This window comes from Dromaius novaehollandiae, chromosome 19, assembly GCF_036370855.1.
Source record: "Dromaius novaehollandiae isolate bDroNov1 chromosome 19, bDroNov1.hap1, whole genome shotgun sequence".
Classification (NCBI taxonomy): Eukaryota; Metazoa; Chordata; class Aves; order Casuariiformes; family Dromaiidae; genus Dromaius; species Dromaius novaehollandiae.
In genome coordinates, this window is record NC_088116.1 from 6,219,746 (window position 1) to 6,240,118 (window position 20,373).

The window sequence follows — 20,373 nt, forward strand, 5'->3', positions numbered from 1 at the left end:
CAGCTGACATATCAAAATATATTTATATTTTATAGCAAAATCACAAATACGTATTAATATCAATAACAGCAACAGTTCAACATTTTCCTTTTTCTTAAAGACCTCTGTGTAATATAATTTTTCACTCATTCTAGGGTTTTAGCTTTTTCAGATTGACTAAACAAGTATAGGACTACATTTATGATATTATAGTATGTTCTGTGACTGTGCTGTGAGAACAGAACACAGAATTACAGATTCAGGGGAGCAAAAAATATCAGAAATAAAAGGAAAAACAGGGTCCTGAACAAAGAACATGCTGCTTGGAGACTTTTTAGATATTTATTCATGAAATGATATCTTAAAATTAAATAGGAAGTAGTTTTGTCTTAGACTTTTCTGTTTGTGTTCACATATAAATACTCTCTGATTTAATGTCTGCCAGTTGAACTCAGAATTTTATATTATGGTAGTTATCAGTTATGAAGCGTGGAATGGGTTTTATAGACAAGGAAAAGATTTGTGTTTGGGATTAAAGTCTTGTCTCTGGCTGTATAAAATGAATGTGTGTACGAGAACCCTTGTCAACTTTAGCTATGTTTTGCTGGTGAAGGGGCCTGTCAGGTACTGGAAGCAACATCATACTTAGCTTTCCTTGTCAACTTGTTCTGTAGTGACCGTAGCTTCCTATGGCAGGTCTCATGCTATGGTCAAAGACCAAATTTCTTTATGACTGAGAGTCTCTGGAGCAGAGGTATAAAGTACTTGGTTTTCAGAACTATTGTTTCCAATTGGTAGCAAGATTTATTTAGCAAAAATACCATTGGAGGGATTAAAGTAGAGAGAAGAGTATCAGCTGGAGAAAAAAATAAAAAGAACATGCATAATTTCTTTTGCCAGGGAAATCTAGGGCCTACATCTGTTACAAAAATTGTATATTTGTTTGAACACTAAATGTCACTAATGAAATCATTGTTCCACTTACAGAAATCAAATCTGGCTTGCTAAGCTAGGCCAAACGAATTCCTCATATGGTTTCTCTTTATTTGTTTTTCCATAAAGTATTCCTTTCTTTCTCTCCTCTCAAGTAAAATATTGTGAATTATCACTGCCCTTATTGAGATTCTTGGTATATCATCCATTTTTTGAGGAATTCAGTTCTGCTGAAATCATGAGTATATGAGAATCTCAACTTTTATTTTGTAAATAACTTATTTTTTGCTTTGGCAGTTATGAAATAAAGGTTGAAATTTGATTCTTATAGCCTCTAAAAGGAGAAGCAAGTATGATAGATCTAGCATACACTTATTTTTCAGAATCCCATGGACAGAAAGGTTTAATTAAACAATACTGTTAATTTCAAGGGACTCACTCAAGGTAGTCTATCTTTGTTTCAATATATGCTTACTTTCAGTTTCCACATTTTCATTTTTTGTTAAATATTTGTTATTCTGCTCAAACCTCTTAACTCTTTATATGTGGGGAAAATCTTGTATCCACATCTATCTGATATTTTCCTGTCTTTGTACTAGTATCGTCTTAAAAATCTCTTTTTTGTGGAGACTTTCCACCAGAAGAAACACCATCACTTTAAGCCAGGTTTTGTCCCCTTTGCTGTCCTGTTGAGCCATTCTGACTGCATGTATGCATAGAAAAGTCTGGCTTATTTTCCCTGTTGAAGACAGTCACCTGCTGTATTTTCCTAGGGTCAGAGAAGAAAAAAGAACAGCTATGACTGAATTATGCTGTGCCCCATTTGTCTTTTGCTGTTAAGTTTGTCTGCTGAAAACCATTGGTAGCAAATGCAGATCCAATTAGGCTGCAGGGTGTTCTAGCCTAGGCAAGGACGGACAGAAATTTAGGAAGCTATAATATTTTTAGTGGCTTTCAGCCACTGCAGGAAAATTTTGTGAGGGCAAAAATGTTTCTGTTTTAAGCTGTCTACTGAACTGATACATACCTATGGACAGTAAATTCCAATAGATTTAAATAAGTGGTATTATTGCTCAACACCTCAAAAAATTAGGCTTGGATTGTCTAAAGCAGAATACCTTATATTACTGGCTAATCTTAAAAATGTTGGTCTTAGTATGTAATTTTGCAGTGCTTTGGAAGGTTCTTATAACAGCTTTGGGCAATAGTATTTCTTGCATGCTACCAAAACAAAATTTAGATATTTCAATTAGCTGACCCCAAACCCACATGATAGGTCAGGTGCTCTCTAGACACTCTGCATTTCAAAAGGAAAAACCCAGCCCAAATCTACTCCTGAGTGGAAAAGTAGGGCATACATTAATTAGTGACCTTAAAGCACAATGGAAATCTAACGGGGCAATGCCAAGTCAGAGTATGAGAAATTCTGGAATATTAATGATGCTTGCCTCTCATCTCATATACTGAAGAAAATATCTGTTCTCTCCTCCCAAAGGACAAGGCTTAGATTATTTGACATCTTCAAGTTCAGTGGACCCAATTAATTTCGTTCTAGTGAATTTAGAGAATCAGTTCAAGGAGCTACAGAGCTGCAGGTTTCTGTCTTAGAGAATTCACTGAGTGAGGTATCAGAAGACTGAAAGAGGGTAAATATAGTGCCTATCTTGAAAATAGAAAATATGAGGGAATTACGGTTAACTGGTTTAACTTTAATTTTCCCCAAATTAGAAGAATTAAAAAAAAACTAATTAAAAAAAAAAAAGCAGAAGTAAAATCCATTATGCATTTGCTAAGAATAAATTGTCTTACCAGCATAGTTTCCCTGTATACTGGCCTTGCAGGAAGAGGGGAGAGAGTACATACAATATAACTTGACATTAGTAAGGCTTTAACACTGTCTGCCATGACATTTTCATAATTAAACTAAGGAAATGTATTTCAGGTGAAACTCAGGTGAAGAGGATGTAAAGCTGGGGGAAGACAGCATTCAGAGCAGTTATTGACTGTTGTCAGAATGAAAGTGTATCTTGAGTGGATTTCTAAAAGAATCTGATACTAGGTATTTTCATGAACAGCTTGGATGATTTGACTAGAGAGGAACACTACTCAGATTTAGAGAAAGCGTGAAACTGGAAGGGTTTGCAAATACATTAGAGGACAGGATTAATATTCTAAAGGAGACAGGAAAAATGATATGAAGGAAGTAAGATGCAGATCAATAATAATAACTTAAGCTCAACAGCTAGGCAGGAGTAATAAACCCTACAGATAGCAAATGAAAACAACTGGTTAGGTAGCAGTTTTGCATTAAAAGATCTCGAGGTTTTAATGGGTTACAAGCTGAACCTTATATAAGCCACATCATGCTAAAATGAAAAAGGCAGGCAGGCTAGCTGGTATAAGATGCTTACAGAGGTATATACTGTGAGACTTGCAAAGTTGGTGTTGGTATAGCATCAGCTGCAGATTTGTGTCCAGTTTTGGTCACTGTATTACAAAAGAATGGACACCATTTGGAGTCCATAGGAGATGGATGAGAGTGGTCAGAAGTCTAGAAAACATGGCCCATGAGGAAAGATTGACAGAATTAAGGTTGTTTAGTCTCGAAGAGAAAAGTTATACTGAAGAACGTTCCAGCTCTTTCTCCCTTCTGGTTTGCTGTTCTTTTCTGGAACTTGGGAGGACAGTGCCTAGCTGTTTAATTATTCCAGCTGGGAAAATAGTAAATTATTTCCTTCTATGAATTACTTACATTCCTGGGAGAACAGGTTCCTGTCTAATATTTCTGGCATCCTACCATTTGCCCACAGAGGGGAATGTTGCAGGGACCTGTCCTGGCAGGTCTGTTGAACCAGCAGTTAAGAGTTTGCAGGGCAGGGATACGTACCCATTCCAGGAGTAAAGTACGGGCTAGGTGTGGAAGTTGTAAGCTGACACTAGATGAGCTCCTTTGAGAGGCTCTAACAAACTGGTGAGGCAGCAGTACAGAGGGAAACAAATTGGGTTAAAATGACAGCATGTTTAGCTTCATTATATGACTGATGGAACCTCACCCTAGTATGCTTCATTCATTTCTGAGCACTTCACCAACAGAAAGATAATAATGCTTTGGATTGCAGTAGTCCTGTCTCATCCAAACATCTTAAAATGGTTTTACATATATTTACTAAGCCTCATAAGACACTGTTGAGATTTGTAAAGGCTACACAGGGATCACTTTACTAACCACGTGTTTAACAGCTCCCTTCAACACTAGACAACATTTAACAGGGCATAAATTTTATTTGAAAAAGTTAGAGAATTCAGGTAAACTACATATGCATTATTACTTTTTTTTTATAATGCAAAAGATAACCTGGTTGTTCTGTGGCCAAGTCTAGAGGTCTTGCATTTCAAATAAAATAAATATGAATATTTTCTACCCCATTTGTTTGGAATATTTGGTTCTTTTGATTTGGTTACTACTGATTTAAAGGAAGAGTTGTGGCATATAGGCCTCTTGGGAAGAGAGTGTTTTCAAGAAGCTAACAGGCCTAGTATACTGGATTGTAGTGAAGGGTCTGGGCTTTCAGAGCATTGTGGAAGAAACTACTGGTAATATCATATATTTGGCCAGAGGACTTAGTTGCACAAAAGAGGAGCAAGTCCTATGTTGCACAGGACTTAAATTAAAAAAAATAGGACATTTGTTTGTGGAGTGAGGAGCTATTTAGGGAAGCAGGAGAGCAGCTGGTCATGATTATGAAGGAATGACTTGAATTTATATTTGCAATATGGCAGAAGGGTTACCTATTCTCCTAATCTTATTAAAAGTAGCAGTGTGTGATAAATAGAATTGGCCAGGACTTTGTTTTAGTCCTTAATGTGAGCAGCATCCTGCCCTTAGCACCATGTCAGGGCATTGATTCAACAATGACTCAGAGGAAAGAAGAGCACCTCACATCCTTGCTTCCTAGGGCAGACGATGTCATGGTGATTTATTAGTGGGCCTCTATTCAGGGTTTTCTGGCCTCTTTCAACCTTGCTTCGCTTTTGAGAACTACCACCTTACTTGCAAATCTTAACCTAATAGAGAATTGTCTTGGAAAGATGGGCACTGGTCGTATTCACAGACAGATGTATGACAGCAGGATTTTATTTGTACCTCTCACTTAATCTGCATTATCTCCATAATTAATCTCTTTCTATTTCAAGCTAATGATTTTTGAGGTGCAGGAGAGCAGAGAGGTGTGTTTGACTTAAATCGTAAAACTCAGGCTTTCTGATTAACAATAGAGGGCCACAAATAGTAAATCTTATCTGCTTCATTTACTATTTGTGTGGCTTTTAGGCACTAACCTACCAAATACTGTCCCACTTATGCTGCATCGAGAACAACACTTTTTCTCGCTTTCCAATAGATGCAGTCAGAAAGAACCAGCTTCCAAAGTTTCTGCAGGAATGAGGAGTAAGCTGGTAGAAAATTTTGCATCTGTAATTGTTTGATTTGTAAGCATGGCAGAAAAATACATGTAAAAATTATACACATTCTTCAGCACTTTAAGTCCCTACCTTTTAAAGGCTAAATACATGGATTTTTTTTTCAACTTTATGCCTTTTTAATCTTATTGCATGGATTACCACAGAACTTTTGGCTTCAGATCTACCTTTAGTCACTCTGGGCTGTAATCAGAGGCTGCTTTTTCCTAGTGTGATTCAGGTATCAATATTTTTTTGTAGGACATGAAAAATTCTGTTTCAGAGTGTTTTGGAGGCCCCATCACTGTCTTCCTGTCCTTGGTCTCTTAACAGCCTATGGAACTAGGTTATGGGAGTCGTGACTGAAAGTTTTTCTACATGATACCACTTTTCCAGTAAAATTTCTGAAGTTTGCAGCAAAAAGTTTAGATAGTTGCTATTGTTGTTGCTGGTTAATCTTTAGTTTCCAGGAATCCTAAACAATTATATTTTCTTTTTGTTTCTGTTTTCACAATATGGGTATTTTAAAAGAACATAGTGTGTTCTTTGTTTTTTTATGCATCTTTCTCATTATACCCTTCAAAAACTGTATTTGAGCAGCAAACTATTCTCCTAAAAAACAGCCTGTTAGTATAAGGAATGGATCAGAAAGACTTTGCTTCATGTAGATGTCTCTTCTTCTGTGATTACCTCTTTGAGCTCTGTGTTTTACAGTAATGCGTGTGTCTTAATGTATTTCTACATTACATCTATCACAGTGGTATACAGATATTTTCATTAACTCCCCCTTTGTACTCAACTGACTGCTGTCTCAGTAGCTATTATGTGACTCCAGTTATACCTAGCAATTACACAAGTATCTGTGCTCATGTGCAACTTAGTGCTTTCTCACACTATACTTCAACATTTGGAGCAGAGTACGGATGCTCAAATTACTGGGATGTAGTCTCTTATTTCATTTACATTAATACTACTTCTACCCATGTTCATCTCCCCTCACCTGGATGTAGGATGAACAATGTTCTTCAGTTGTTATGTTTTCTTGGCTGCATGTGTAATATGGGGCATCACTTGGTTGAGAGCAATGTATGCAATCCTTCACTCCCTAAGAAATATGCACTCTGGATATTTAAATATTTTTGTTCTTTTATGTTCAAAATTATAAATAAAATATATACATTTTCAGCCTAAAACTCATCCAGTTTAACCTAGCTCGTACCAGTATTCAAGTTAGAAACATATCATTAGGATAAATGAAACTGAAACATTTGCAGAATGAAGTCTAATTCCCCAAGATTTAATCTGATGTCTGATAAATTTGCAAGAGGGCCAGAAGTGAATGACGGCTAGTTGTTGTTTATAGGTTTGATAATTAGTGTGTTTGTAACACAAAACAGTTCCCTTCTTGTTGGAAATCTAACAGTCTGATACTAAGAAATGCAACGAGAGCCATATATGTCCTATTCACATAAAGAAATAAGGAACAAGTTTCCATTTGTAGTGCTCAGATTTAGTCATTTTTGCAGTTAAGATGCGCATACTAATTTCTGCCTGGATTTCACTTTAGTTACCTTTACATGTAAGAGTAAGCCTAAAAAAAAGTTTTTATCTACTACTATGAAATACATGAGGCAAAAACAGTAGATTTAAAGCGGAGGCCATAGTAAAGGAGAGCTTGATTTCAAAACATGTAACTTCCCAAACTTTTGATTCATTGCTGGAAAGCTTTAGAGTAAATCTATCATGAATGTGTAAGGCATGACACTTCCCGCTTTTTTCACAGATACTTTTCTTGTTTTGTCTTTTAGTTATTTCTTTCATTTCATTTCAAGTAATGGTAAACACTTCCAGCTTTCTTTGTAACTATGGAACAGAGAGTAGCTTAGATCAAGCTGGTATACACCCAAGACAAGGAGAACTAATTTTTTTTTTTTTTCACCCTTTGGGAAATCACCTACTGTCCTCGTTTCTCCCAGAAAAAGACCAATGGACCTATGAACTTACCTGGTGTTTTCTTGACTCCTTCGCTTGATACTCTTCACTTGCAGCTGATAAATACCTATAGGAGTTGCCGAGGAACGGGATGTAGGTGCTGACCTTCCCCTTCCCGCAGCCTGAAGTTCTTCAAAGTCAGCCTCAGGGACTTCAGGTTAAATAGATGAGGCAAGGCAAAAGAGTTCTGCTCCCCCTTCCGTTTGGCTTTCACGGCTGAATTCTAAAAAGCTGTACGAAGTTGTCAGAGGTTTCCTCTTACCTTTCTACTGAAGCAAAACGGCGTGCTGCTGCTCCAGGACAAGATTAGGTCATTCAAACAGCCCTGCAGAGAGAGTGGAGGCTCAGCAGTATAGAGTCTCCAAAGGCTGGAAGGATCTGATCTTACATTAGGTGAGAGAAGGCAGCTGGCTAGGCAAGCCAATAATTATGATATCAGCTCTTGTTCGCCTCAGGCAATCCTGCATTTAATAAGAATACAAATATGACTAAGCTGCAGGTTTTTTTTCCTTGTTCTCTTGGTAATTCTTCAGAGAAGTTGGGCAGGTATAGAGCTCTAACTGTCTGGAAAGAGAATGTTCCCTCTCAACCTTTCTGTTTTTCTTTTGATTTAAAATACCCATCTGTTACTATGTTTTGCAAACCTATTATCCACCTGTGGTTATTAAAAACACTTTCCTGGTATGGCTTTCACCATACTATCAAAAAGTATTCAGCTATCAGAAATAGGGGTCTTTCCTACTTTTGTTCAGTCTGAACCCTCATCATGGAAAGGAACTGTGGCTCCACCGTAGAATGTCAAAACATATTATACCATTTAAATATAAGAGGAACACTACAAAACAAGTATACTTGGGTTAATAGTCCTTCCAAAAACGGAGTCCTTTAGCACAGTTATAAAAATAGGACTGGGTTGTAGGAGTGTAGGCATTTGTGTGGGCATGAATGTATATATGTTTGTGTGGAGAGGTCTGCTTTTTGTGTGCAGATATGTAGAGAGGAATATTGAGTGTAAATGTGCAATTGCAGGAATATGTATTTCTTCTGCCCTTACCTGGCTTGTGCATACTCTACAGTCCCCTACACAAACCTGATCACACCTACCGTAATAATACTTACCTACCTCATAGGGTGTTGTGAGGATTAATTAATGTTTGTAAAGTGCTTTGAAGATGAAAAGCCTTGAATGAGTGCTAAATATAATTATCATCATTCCACAAAACAGTAGAAACATCTTTGTGGCCCCCAGGTTATTGTATAGGTACACCCATGTTTATCTCCCACGATTATGGTAAGATACTGAATAAGGTCTTGAAACTGATAAAAACACACTCTCTGCTTTGTAGGGAATAATTATGTTCATGTTAGGTTCATGCTATTCATGAAGTGTTTTTGTGATTCCTATTGCAGAATATATCGCACAAATTTGAGATAGAAAAGATCTACCGTGGCATCCACATGTCATAGCAAGAGGACCTGTGGAAGAGAAGCCATGGTTTTACCTGTGATGCATTATTTCTTAGCAAGAGTTTGCTGGTCTGATTTTATTAGATCTATCAGGAACTTTTGATATTAGAAATTAAGACTTTGTAATTTTATCTGCAGGATCTTCTAGAGATTGTAGGTATGGATTGTTGGTGGATATGCTTTTTCCTGTCTGGAAGATTTCAAAGATAATGCTGGATAATTATTTGTCTTTTCTGAGGGCTTTCACATTTGATGTCCCTCAGTATTATATCTCTAAAGCTGCTAAGGAAGGTTCTGAGATGGTCTGGGCTACACTCTACTTCTTTACTTAATTGTTCCCAAAATCTGCATTATCCTTAATTCCAATTCTTACTCTGATGGCTGAGATAGACAAATCCGAGATGGTTTTAGGTTAGTAACTTAGGTACTAAGTGCAACAGTGCAGAACTGAAGTAGACTAATGATCTGATTATGAACCCAGTTTCTTAAGTGAGTTTTGCAGCCTACCTTGAAATCCAGACTGCTGCAGCTCTTTAGTTATTGGTACCCAAGTTAGCTAGTTTAACATTAACTTGCTGGGTGTGTTTACTTGCACTGGTGTCACAGGTCGATCGCAGTGCACAGATAAGATCCTGAATGAAAGTGAACTACTGACAGGCAAGCATTATCTCTTCTTTCCTGGGATAACTACCAGCAGGAATTACTTAGAGGAATGGGGGGGAGTCAATATTTGCTGAAGACTTTTCCTGTTTCTTACCAATGTGTACCAACAGCCTTACATTAATATCCACCTTTATTCCTAGACTGGAGATAAAGAGTGCAGCCCATCCAGCAGTACTGCTTTGTAGTGTTTTTCCTTTTGACTGGCAAAATAGTTTTGTAAAATTTAAAGCCTTTAGGTCTTGTAGACTTACCTCTATAAGGCCAGTAAGTTTTTTCACACAACTGTCTTAGAGTGAACTTGAAGAGTTTTGTTAAACTAGATGCAGTTTGGTCTTCAGGAGGTGAAGCCATAGCCACAAGCAAAGAACAGAAGAGATCAGGAGGCTTACATGAGAACAAACATAGTTTTGTCAGATCCAGACTAGACTATTATAATGAGTTGACTTTAGATCTGTTCTTGGTCAGAGCTTTTATTGGAAGACTAAAATGCTTATTCAGTGTACTGGCAGCTATTTTAAACTGTTAAATTTGCCCCCAAATCTGATCTTTCATTTACAGGAGGAGAAGTAAAATTGCAGCCATCAAAAATTGCAAAGTAAATATTCAAAATGCAAGTCAATGTAACCAATTGAATGATATCTGACTGAGTCTATAGTTTGAAGGTATAATGTTGGTAAGTGGAAATGGCTCCTGTTTATTTCCATGAGGACTTAACTTAGCCACTCTTTGACAACTACTAAAATGTCAGTGTTATTTGGTACTTCTATGCAAGCAATACTGCATAGTGAACAGAAATGACAGTCTGCGCAATTGACTCAGAATTCTGTCTTTGTAAGATGTCCAGAATAGCTCAAGAGGCTACTACTGTATTTGTTTTCCTCGCTTAGGGAGCAGGCACCCTGCACAGTGTTTCTTATAATGCCATGTTGTGATATCTCAGGCATGAGAAGTCCATTTTGTAATGGAACTTGGAAGAATATGATTATCTTTTTACTTTACACAGTTAGATTCTTGTCTTAGACGTTTCTCCTGAACTAGCTAGTGTTTTCAAAGCAGAGCACTGGAAATGGAAGCCTGGGCTCGAAGGACTGCACGACACTTTGTGTCTAATTCAGAATTAACCTTAAATGTTCTTGGGTTCCATTATATGAAAAACCACTATTGACCTCAATGTAAACCCCTCCTGCTATTTAAAATTGGCAAGAATGGTCTTGTTGATCTGGAGATTTGTCAGTGAGGAGTTCTGCCTATGAACTTGCAGCATTTTGTGCCCAACCAGAGCTAAATTCATTCCTTTGATAAAATATTCTTATTTAATTTAGTAGTGGGATAATTGCTTATTTTTAATACATTGTTTATATTTTATTATGCAGTGATGGCAGCAGTATTTGTTATCATGAATAGCTTTGTAGGCCTGCAATTTTTGTATCCTAACATTTTGATGGTAAGGTTACAAAATGACTTAAGACGTAATCTAACCAGCTATTCTGCCACCATTAAATAGGAAAAGTGGCCTAGCATCTCTCCCTTGGGATCACCTGAGGGAAGACACACCTGGGTGTAACTTAACCGTCTGCTGTGCTGCCTTTAAATAGTAGTCAGGGCTTGCTTTTTATCTTCTGAGATATCCTTAGGGAATACACACCTTGGTTTAACCTACATACACTTCAGCCCATTTTCGACCCAAAGAAATAATTCCAAGTGCATTTATCTGGTACCTTGAAGTCTCTAGAAAAGAAAATCAGTAAACCGAAGTTACCAATTTTAGCACTCAATCTATTTAAGAGCGTAGAATTCTCATTCCCTTCTGAGTCTCCTCTTTAACAAAATATATCTTTCTTTACCCTCTAGTTATTACAGCTTTGAGAAGCTGTGAGTTGCAGTATTCAGTTGGAAGACTGAAGGATAAAATTCACTGGGGAGGTAGATCTGAATTATAGCTTCTAAATCTGGCACACCCATAAGATGCTCTTTTGTTGTCATTTGCAGAACTTTCTTTTTGTTAATTGTTTATCTTAAGTTGAAATATAAAGAACCATTGTTATATATGAAATACCATTTCCCGACCAGTGATTTAGTGTTGCCCACGAAGTATGGCATCCCTAGCAATCTGACAGCCACTGTAAGCTATTATTGTTTTGTTATTTTAGAAATGAGGATGAGCTCAAGACGTGGTATTAGATTTGACTCTGTGCCTTTCTGCTCTAGGTGAAATTCAGGCAGGTGATCTAAACACGTGTTAAAGTCATTGTGTCATCTACCAATACGTTTTGTTTTGCTTTTTTGACAAGACTGCTACTAGTGTGCAACGTTCAATACAGGAGTGAATAATTAATAAAGAGATACTGGGCTAATGTAGTAATCTCTGATTCTCCTTGTAGGTTTATTTTTCCTGACGCTTAGCCATTGGATGTATTTGTTCCTTATAACAATTCAGTATCATATGCTAAGTTCAGGACCCTGTATGGTTCCAGGGTGGGTGGACCTTTCTCCTGTACTGAGGGATGAATGTTCACTCCTCCTTGGAGCTGATCATTGTAAATATGTAAAGCTGGAGATTTCAGAATCATTTTGAAAAGTCCTGTGACATATCATATACTTTCTTCTTTTCTCACAGCATGTAATTTGTGAAGAGTTGGCAGCATTCTGTCAACTTTCCCTTTTTTGTTGACATTGCACTTTAAAAAGAACCTTTTGCGATTTTCTTCCCTTTTTTGTTTCAGGGTTAACAGAAAGAGAGAAAGCCTTCCTAGCCTGAAGCTGCTGGTTAAATGGTAGGTTGGCAGGTTGTCTTTGTTTGTTTGGTCTTACAGTTTCTTCATTTCTGGCTGCCAGGTTTTTTCTAACATCTCAGAGTTGAACAGAGCAGGAAGGGTATTGGGGGAGTTGTGATGACATGAGAATAATAAGGAGAAAGTCTATCTTACATGAGTTTCCAGAGCACAGTAATTTAATGAATACATTTTCTGTCAAAGTCATGAATGTAAGAGAGTGTGGCCAACGTCAGGAGGCAAATGATTGAATCCTAGAAGAGTTTCATTAAGGCACCTGACAATGGACCTGGAAACTTTGCTACTTATATTGGAGAGAAAAGAACAGCTGGGTGATCCTCTGTCTATTCACTTCTACTTCTCTATCTAAATAGAACTTGCTAAAGGTCAGACCACATGAAATTCAAAGGAGAATGCTATTGCATCCTGGTTTTAAGGCCCTGAGGGACTGTGGGAGTTTCAAGAATATACAGAGCTACAAGTGAGGCCTTTGAACTGTATGAGTCTCACAAACCCAATCTGGTCACATTCATGATTTTGAATATGTTATGCAGGTTTGGGCACTTAGCATTAGAGCATAAGCAAAGAAATGCTCACTCATACATTACTTCATATTATTGCCTCTAAGACTTGCTGTCTGCTCTTTTTATTTTCCATTTATTTTAAGCTGCAAGATGGCTTCTCAGGGTGTTGAATAACCCACACCTATTCCGAATAGTGTACATCTTTTAGTTCTCAGGCTATTTTCTTGTCTGTTCCTCCTTGCTGACATTCTATCATGAACATGCAGCATCCTTTCTGGAGTTGTGACAGAGCTTAGAAACAACATTTGTTCGTAAATGATGTGCACTGTTCCTTTGTGGTACAGATGAAGCATGTAAGTAATTTACTGTATTTACACACTCTGCAGCCCAAGATGAAACATATTGTATTCTTGCACCAGTATTTTTCAACGATTGAAGATGATGTGTTTTGAATAATTTTGAAATCTCTCATGTAGCACTCAAAACACTGGATTGTATTCGGAACATGTTGTACTTCTCTGCTCGCAGAGCCTCTTATATCCCTTTCCAAAAACTTAGGAACTTACCAATAATTGGAACATTGCTTTTGTATTTGCCTTGCTCAAAGTATTTTCTGTACAAGTCTAGGAATACTGCAGCTAGAGATAAAATAGTATTTCTTGTCTATACCACAACCTTTAAGCAAGTTTGTAACAAGTTAGTGACATGATTGATCTAAACATGATGATTAATATTTAGCTAACTAAAAGACAGCTAACAGTGTTTTACTCCTGCCAGAGGCTTAGGCTAGCACATGATTATCTTCTTATAACTGGCTTGGCAGAAGTCTTTTTTTTCTTTTTTTTCTTTTCTTTTTTTTTTTTTTTTAAAGCCCCTTAACCATGTCTAATAACCAGTACAACTGGTCTGTCTTCTTCCTTTCTTGGAGTGTGCTTGGATGCTCCTAACTACAGTGTTCCATAAGCAGCTAGCGCCAATACATGCACGCCTTTCTCGTGTTCTCCATTTCCATAAACTTTGGGGGATATCTGTCCTAAGTTTGCCAGAATGCACTGACACTATTAGAGTGAGAAATATGGATGCATAAACAGGATTAGTAGAGTTGTATTGCAGAAAAACTGCTTTAGGAATACAACTCAAATTTAGTTCTTGCAACGTGAGTTTCTTACGAGTATGTTATGAAAACATAGTTGTACTGCAGTATTTATAGGTAGAGCTGGCAGATGCTTAATATGACCACTCAAAGTTTTTATCTCAAAATTCAACTGGCTACGGTTGTATTGCCTTTGAAATGGAAAGAAAGAGTGTGAAGAGTTTACCTGGGACATTCATAAGAAATAGCATGGTTGGATTTTCCTAACCAATTATAATGCAGACACAGCCTGGGATGAATTCTTTGCCCCACTTTAGGACATTGTGTTTGCAGCTGACTTGGATTTGGGGAAGTAGGTAGCACATTCAGCAGGGAGGTTACGGAAATATGCCTGGCTGTCAGTTGGGGTTCTGAGCTGACCTTGCCAGGGTCCTCTGTGCAAGACTTCAGAGCAATTAGGTTGGTGATCAGAACTGTGAGAGAGAGGTTTCCACCATCCCATCCAAAACCTTTTCACATGTTGCTTGGGCAATCCTTCCTTCATCTTTATCTTCTCACATAATAGTGGAAAACACAAAACCTTATGCTTCCGCAAACAGTAGTTGAAATCATCCCAGAGGTATTATCTTAGAAACTAGAAAATGATTCAATGAAACAAGGAATGAATCATATAAATACTCAAAGTGTTGTACCTCAGCAATGTCCCTCCCTTCTTAGTACAAAGCAAAGAACAAAAGCAGGCTGCTGCCTGGCATGGGCCCCTCCTAGATGACTTACTGGGGCTGTGAAATCATCAGAAGCCTCAGAAAGAAGTGCTTATGCAGCGTTTATGACTTGATTTTCTTCTCTTCAGTCGTCTGTGAACATGGAACCTGTAGCACTATTCTTCTTTCGAATTACCTGCATATATTGCAGAAGAGGAATCAAGAAGGACATGGATGGAAGCAACTATTTTATGTTCACAGATTTCTGGATGGCTTTTATTTTTCAGAACCTGAAAATGAATTTTTAGAGCTAAAACACAGTACATGGAAGAGGGAGCGTAAACATTATAAGGACATGAAAATATGAAACATTTTCATTGCTGATGATGGTCTTAAACACTCTCTTAAAAAGCAAGCAATGTGAAGTTGTGTATCCTGTTCAAATAGAAAGTTGTAATGGGAGGTAAAAATATGTACCAAAATTACTTTGGTACATAGAGGAACTTCAGTGAGAAAGAAATATTGATCTCAGATTCTCAGAATTTTGAATTAGATGTGTGAGATACAAGATAGTCAGGGAAAACCTATACGGAAGCTATTCAGTGCAAATTATTGTTTGGAAGAGTGTTGTTCAACAGATGAAAAGAATAAAGGTGTATAAGAAGAAGTAATTGCAACTGAAGGTTTCACTCTAAACTCAGCAAAAATTGTTTCTTAAGCAAGTATTATGAGTCCATATGGTCCTCCAAATGCTCTAATCTGTAAGGTTTCACAGTAACCAATAGGACTGGTTCATGCACACTCTCAACTCTTTGTCAGTCCTTAGTTTTAATGTTTTTGATCAGTAAAATGAAAATTCACTGCAGGTACTCAAGATTGCTTTAATATCTCTTTGCCATTTATTTTTCTTTTCTTGTTGCACAGTATGCTCTTCATTCAGGATCTTGTGACATCAGTGGCCAATGTCTGTGAAGAATTGCCTCAGGCCAGTGTGACTTTCAAAGGATAAGACAATTTGTTACCTTGCCAGTGAAGAGTTTATTACATTTCTAATTATTGTTATTAGTCTGGCAGGTGGTGCCATGCATGATATTTTTACAACTGCCAAAGTTGCAGATAGTTCTTTCATGACAAAAATTAATCTGAGTCAGATTTAAGAAAACCAGGCATTCTGCTGTAGTACATGTTTGATAATTCCTTGCTATAACATGGAGTATAAGACACCTGGCCATTTATGAATCTTAAGTTGAAATGGATTGACTCTTGAAAGGTTTTACTTTGAGACCAGTTGTAATTGACACAGGCTGCTAACACACTCTAGATATGAAGGTATCTCTCTTTTCTCCTCAAGGTCTGTCTTCTAATGTTTATTACTCGTTGTATAAATTAAAGACTTGTCATATTTATAAACTGTAAGTCAAGAGTTCGTGTTAATCATCACCTAAGAATACCAAATATTCCCCTCCCAATGAAGATCTAAGCTCCGAAACTTAGAGACTTTGCATTCTATAGTTTGTAGAGTTATCTGCACAGTCAGATTCAAGAAATAAAAATGTCAGAAATATGACCTGTGCTTCAGTATGGGCTATTGCAGTAACATACTATCCCTTTTGAGCAGCTCAGTCCAGTTCCACCTGTCACTACAATGTGTACCTGTAACATTGGCATCTCTTGTCTTTGCTATGTCGTATAATGTGTGGCAAAACATATTTCCTTAAACAGTTTCACATGGCTTATTCTACTCCAGTAAATACTGAATAACTTGATGTGACACTATTACTAGAAAGAAGAAATTAATTTAAAAGGAATAGAGCTAGGAAATAAATTTGCTGTTTCCATAGCCAGCAGTACATTTGTTCTCATGCGATCAGTATTGCAAAAGCAGCTACTTTGTTCTTATTCACATAGTTGCTGTCTTAACAAACATAGAGAATATTTTCTGTTACTCTTATGGTACAGAGAAATAAATTGAACGTTGTTCTTGTAAACAGAATCTGTTTGTTCAGCTTACATATATATCCTTTGCTTCTACCCTGTTTGCCCAAGAATGTAAGAGAATCCCATTCAGGAGAACCAGCCACTTAGATTTTTTTTACAGTCAATTCAATTGGATTTTAAAAGTTTTACAGTTTAGTTCAAGAAACTAAAGAGTCAGGATGATTGTCTTGTCCATTTCTGTCTCTGTTGATGAAAACTTGACATGTTATGATATGGCTCTGACAAGGCAACAGATTTCTTTAATGACACATTTTATGTCCTGCAAAGATGGAGCATAAATTGGCAGCAACAGGAAATTAATTGGTGCCTCCTGTAAGGAAAATAAATTGATACTTTTTTTTTTTTTTAGTACAAGATTTAGTGGTTTTGTCTTTCTGTGACTTGAAGGAACTGCAGCTGTGCTAGAATGGTTTCAGGATTTGGCTGACTTATGTATGCACCCGCCAGGGCCCCAGGTAAGAACTGATCTTGCCGGAGCAGGGAGCATGGGCATGTTTTGGAGTCATTCCCTGCAGGGGCTGTTCAGCAGGTACAGTAGGCCAAAAGTGGCACTGATTCAAAATAGTGGCTAGAAAGATGTTACATACTTGACTGCACCTGGTGCAGAGGAAACTAAAGATATCAGTCCCCTCCCCTTTACCCATCAATTGTCTCATATTTCTGAGATACAGGTGTGTGGTTACAGCATAAGCAGACCGAAGATTTTTTTCTAGGCTAGTAAGCTACATGTTTTTCTTATAGTATCTCTGCCAAAATATAGAAACATATACTATGAAATCCTGCACTTCCACACACCCCATGTACACTGAGGAGAAAGACTTTTATTTCTAGAGCTGGGATGGGACACAGAACTTGCCCTTCTGGCAGCTATACTTCTCATTCTTTTCTGAACGTATTTCAGAAACTGATCTTTGTCTTGTTTGTATGTCATGCTTTCTATCAACTGTCATTGCATCTCAAATTAAGACATAATGTATGAGCACAAGAGAGGCATTTGTTTTTTCTGGGCCATTCACTGCTTGATCTTTCCTTTGTGACTGTCCAAAAGGTGTGTAGTACTAGCTGTGGCCATTAGCTTTCACCACTAATTAGAGGAAAAAGTGTTCTGTCTTCATCCCTAAGCTTGCAAGTTACCTTGAGCAGTCCAGCCTCTAAAAGTAATCTGAACAAATTCTAATGATGTTACTATTTTCTGTGTGGCCTGGATGATACATCTTTACTGACACTAAAGGAATTAGAAAGACCATTTCAAACTGAATAGGTCATATCTTGTGAGGCTATACTGTTTCTTCAGTATCAGTTATAGCATAGTTCTTGATACCACAACACCGCTTGGTTAGGTCTAAGGAGAAAAGAAAAAGTGCAGGTGCGAGGAAGCTTGCACTGTACAACTGTGTTATCTGCAGTGTACACAAATGATTTATGATTGCATGTTTCGTGTAGCAGGAATGATATTGCCAGAGGTAAGAATAGAGAGGAAAATTCAAACTTGCTTCAGGCGACAGACATTTTACAAATAAAGAAGATCCTTTTGAATTTTCTGGCAAGTCTCGTCTGGATAGTCCTACAGCAAAAAGTGAAATGTGACTTTTCCTTTACAGTCACAACAACAGGTACAGAATAATCACTACTCACTGTCTAAGATCCTCTTGATAGGCAGCCACGAAAACTAATGCCATCGCAGCCAGCTGTATTGAGACTGTATTTCCCTTTTGCTTTTGAATAATTTGCTGTTCTGACATTTTGCAGTTTCATAGTAATATTGACATTAGTTACGCTGATAATTCTAACCATTCTTCCTTTTGCTTTATTGAAAGAAACGAGAAGCTCTGTAATCAGCAGAATTAATGAAATTTGGTGTCCTAAGGCTTTCCATTCCCTTCCAAAGGATGGAAGGGTCACATGAATCATTTTTGGAATAGTTATTAGTGGTGACAGCCAGTTAGCAGGTACTGGGAAAATTTAAAATTGCTCTGCTTCTCTTAGGCTGGACAGGGATCAAGGGAAATGAAGAAATTCCTGTAATGCTGCAAAGTAAGCAGGAGGACTTAAATACTAATCTGAAGTTGGCAGAAAGGTATCAAGTTGAAGCACAGTAAAGTTTTGATGTTTTAGTTAATCATAATTGATGTTAATAATTAAATTACAGCACCATCTAAAAGTAGTGACTATTAATGTTTTATCATGATAGATACTGTACATAGACATGCAACATCTGAGCCTTAGAGCATTTTCATCTGGTGTGATCTAAATTATGCATAACAACATAGGTTGAACTCTTGAATGAACTTTTCTGTTGCTTCTTTATTTTCAAGTTTGTCTATGTGATTTTTCTTCTGATACTTTGAATAAATTTGTACTTAACTGAATTTATTAATGTACTTTTAATTTTGCAGATATGCTGTGATGCACTGCCTCCGAAAAATGTTACTTTTGTTCCATTACTTTCCCCTTAGCTATTTAAGGATGCTTTCAGACGAAGATCAACACAGGACTAGGTACTTGGCGCAGTGTAAGGAAGTTTGGGCATGCCCTGGTAGACTATTTTCAGCCACTAGATGGCACATTGCAGAAGAATCTCTCTGTATATCTGAAATAGCAACTTGACGTTTTTGGTCTGCTAGTATGATTAAAGGATAAATAATAGTAAATGTATCTTTAAAAGGAGAAAACGCACAACATTGACGGTAGTGATTAAGTTTTATTGAACAGTTCTTATTTTGGACACCAGATGATTAGCAAATTCAAACCACTTTGTTTCCAGACTTTAGCACCTTGGTCATTACTAACTCAAATCATAAAGTCAAGTGAATCACATTTTAAATTGTTTTATTAGTTCCATGTTGGAAAAGATTTGAGGTTTGTGAAATTCCTTGAAGATTTAAAGTTACATATTTCCTAAGACTTTGTATTTCTGTTTTCTATTCTTCATTTGGTTATGCATTTCACTGCAGAAATTTTAAGCTCATTTTCTGCCTTTGCAAATGCTAAAAACAGCACGTTACCTGTTGAGAGCAAAGAGTTTTGGAACAACTGGAACATACTGGAACAAGTATACTGAATGTAGAGAGCTGGAGTTTTGCACAAAGATGCACGCTGCTACCAACATACCATAGTTATCTGCAGGAGGAATTACCTCTAGGGACAAAAGTGGAACTGCTCATGCAGCTTCTGGAGAAAGTTCCATACCTATATATATATGCTTATGACTATTTGATAAAACAGAGGACCTTCATTTGTCTTTACTGTCTACAGGGTCTTGGGCAGCAGTTTTCACTTTTTTCCCTTCTATACTGTTTTTATAATTCTTAATTATATCTTTGTTGTAAATCTCCACAAATTCACTGAGAATTTTAGTCTTGGCTTGGCTTGTACTGTTTAGGTCTTTCTTCCTTGTATCCTCCAGCCATCTCTGTAACTATTATGCTGTTTTCTTCTCTTATTGGCTTGTATTTCATTTTCTGAAAAAATCATTTTTCATTTTTTTGAGATTTTTTAATGTCCATTTTATATTAAGGATTCCTTCAAGCAGTTTTTTAATGGAGACTTAGGATATTAAATTGTTAAATCTTGATATATGTCAGGGTTTTCAGTGCTATACAGTAAGGCCTCCTTTAAATTGATTTTAACAACTTGTGAGTTGATTTAAATGACTGGGAGCAAATTTCTGATTTCCTCAAGCCAGCTTCAGGATTAAAAAGACATACTGACTTTTTCCTGTCTTGGCTTTAAAATCGTTATCTATTCTGTTAAGTCTGTTTGTGATTTCAGTGCTTGATGAAGTGACTCTT

At 37.0% G+C, this 20,373-nt stretch overlaps 2 protein-coding genes across 6 annotated transcripts in view; one reads left to right on the top strand and one right to left on the bottom strand.

The window, feature by feature from the left end:
- FOXN1 (forkhead box N1) overlaps positions 1-7,723 on the bottom strand; it is a 41,291-nt gene extending 33,568 nt beyond the window's left edge. For 3 of the 5 annotated variants that reach the window (XM_064523293.1, XM_026105640.2, XM_026105639.2), the window contains exon 1: positions 7,375-7,723. The gene's annotated coding sequence lies outside the window, so the exon portion shown is untranslated. The remainder of the gene's footprint in view (positions 1-7,374) is intronic. The other 2 variants (XM_026105641.2, XM_064523292.1) reach the window with 1 other exon arrangement.
- The window catches only part of SLC46A1 (solute carrier family 46 member 1), a 67,610-nt gene that overhangs the window by 22,549 nt on the left and 24,688 nt on the right, over positions 1-20,373 (top strand). Inside the window, exon 3 of the mRNA XM_026105607.2 lies at positions 12,216-12,266. The gene's annotated coding sequence lies outside the window, so the exon portion shown is untranslated. The remainder of the gene's footprint in view (positions 1-12,215; positions 12,267-20,373) is intronic.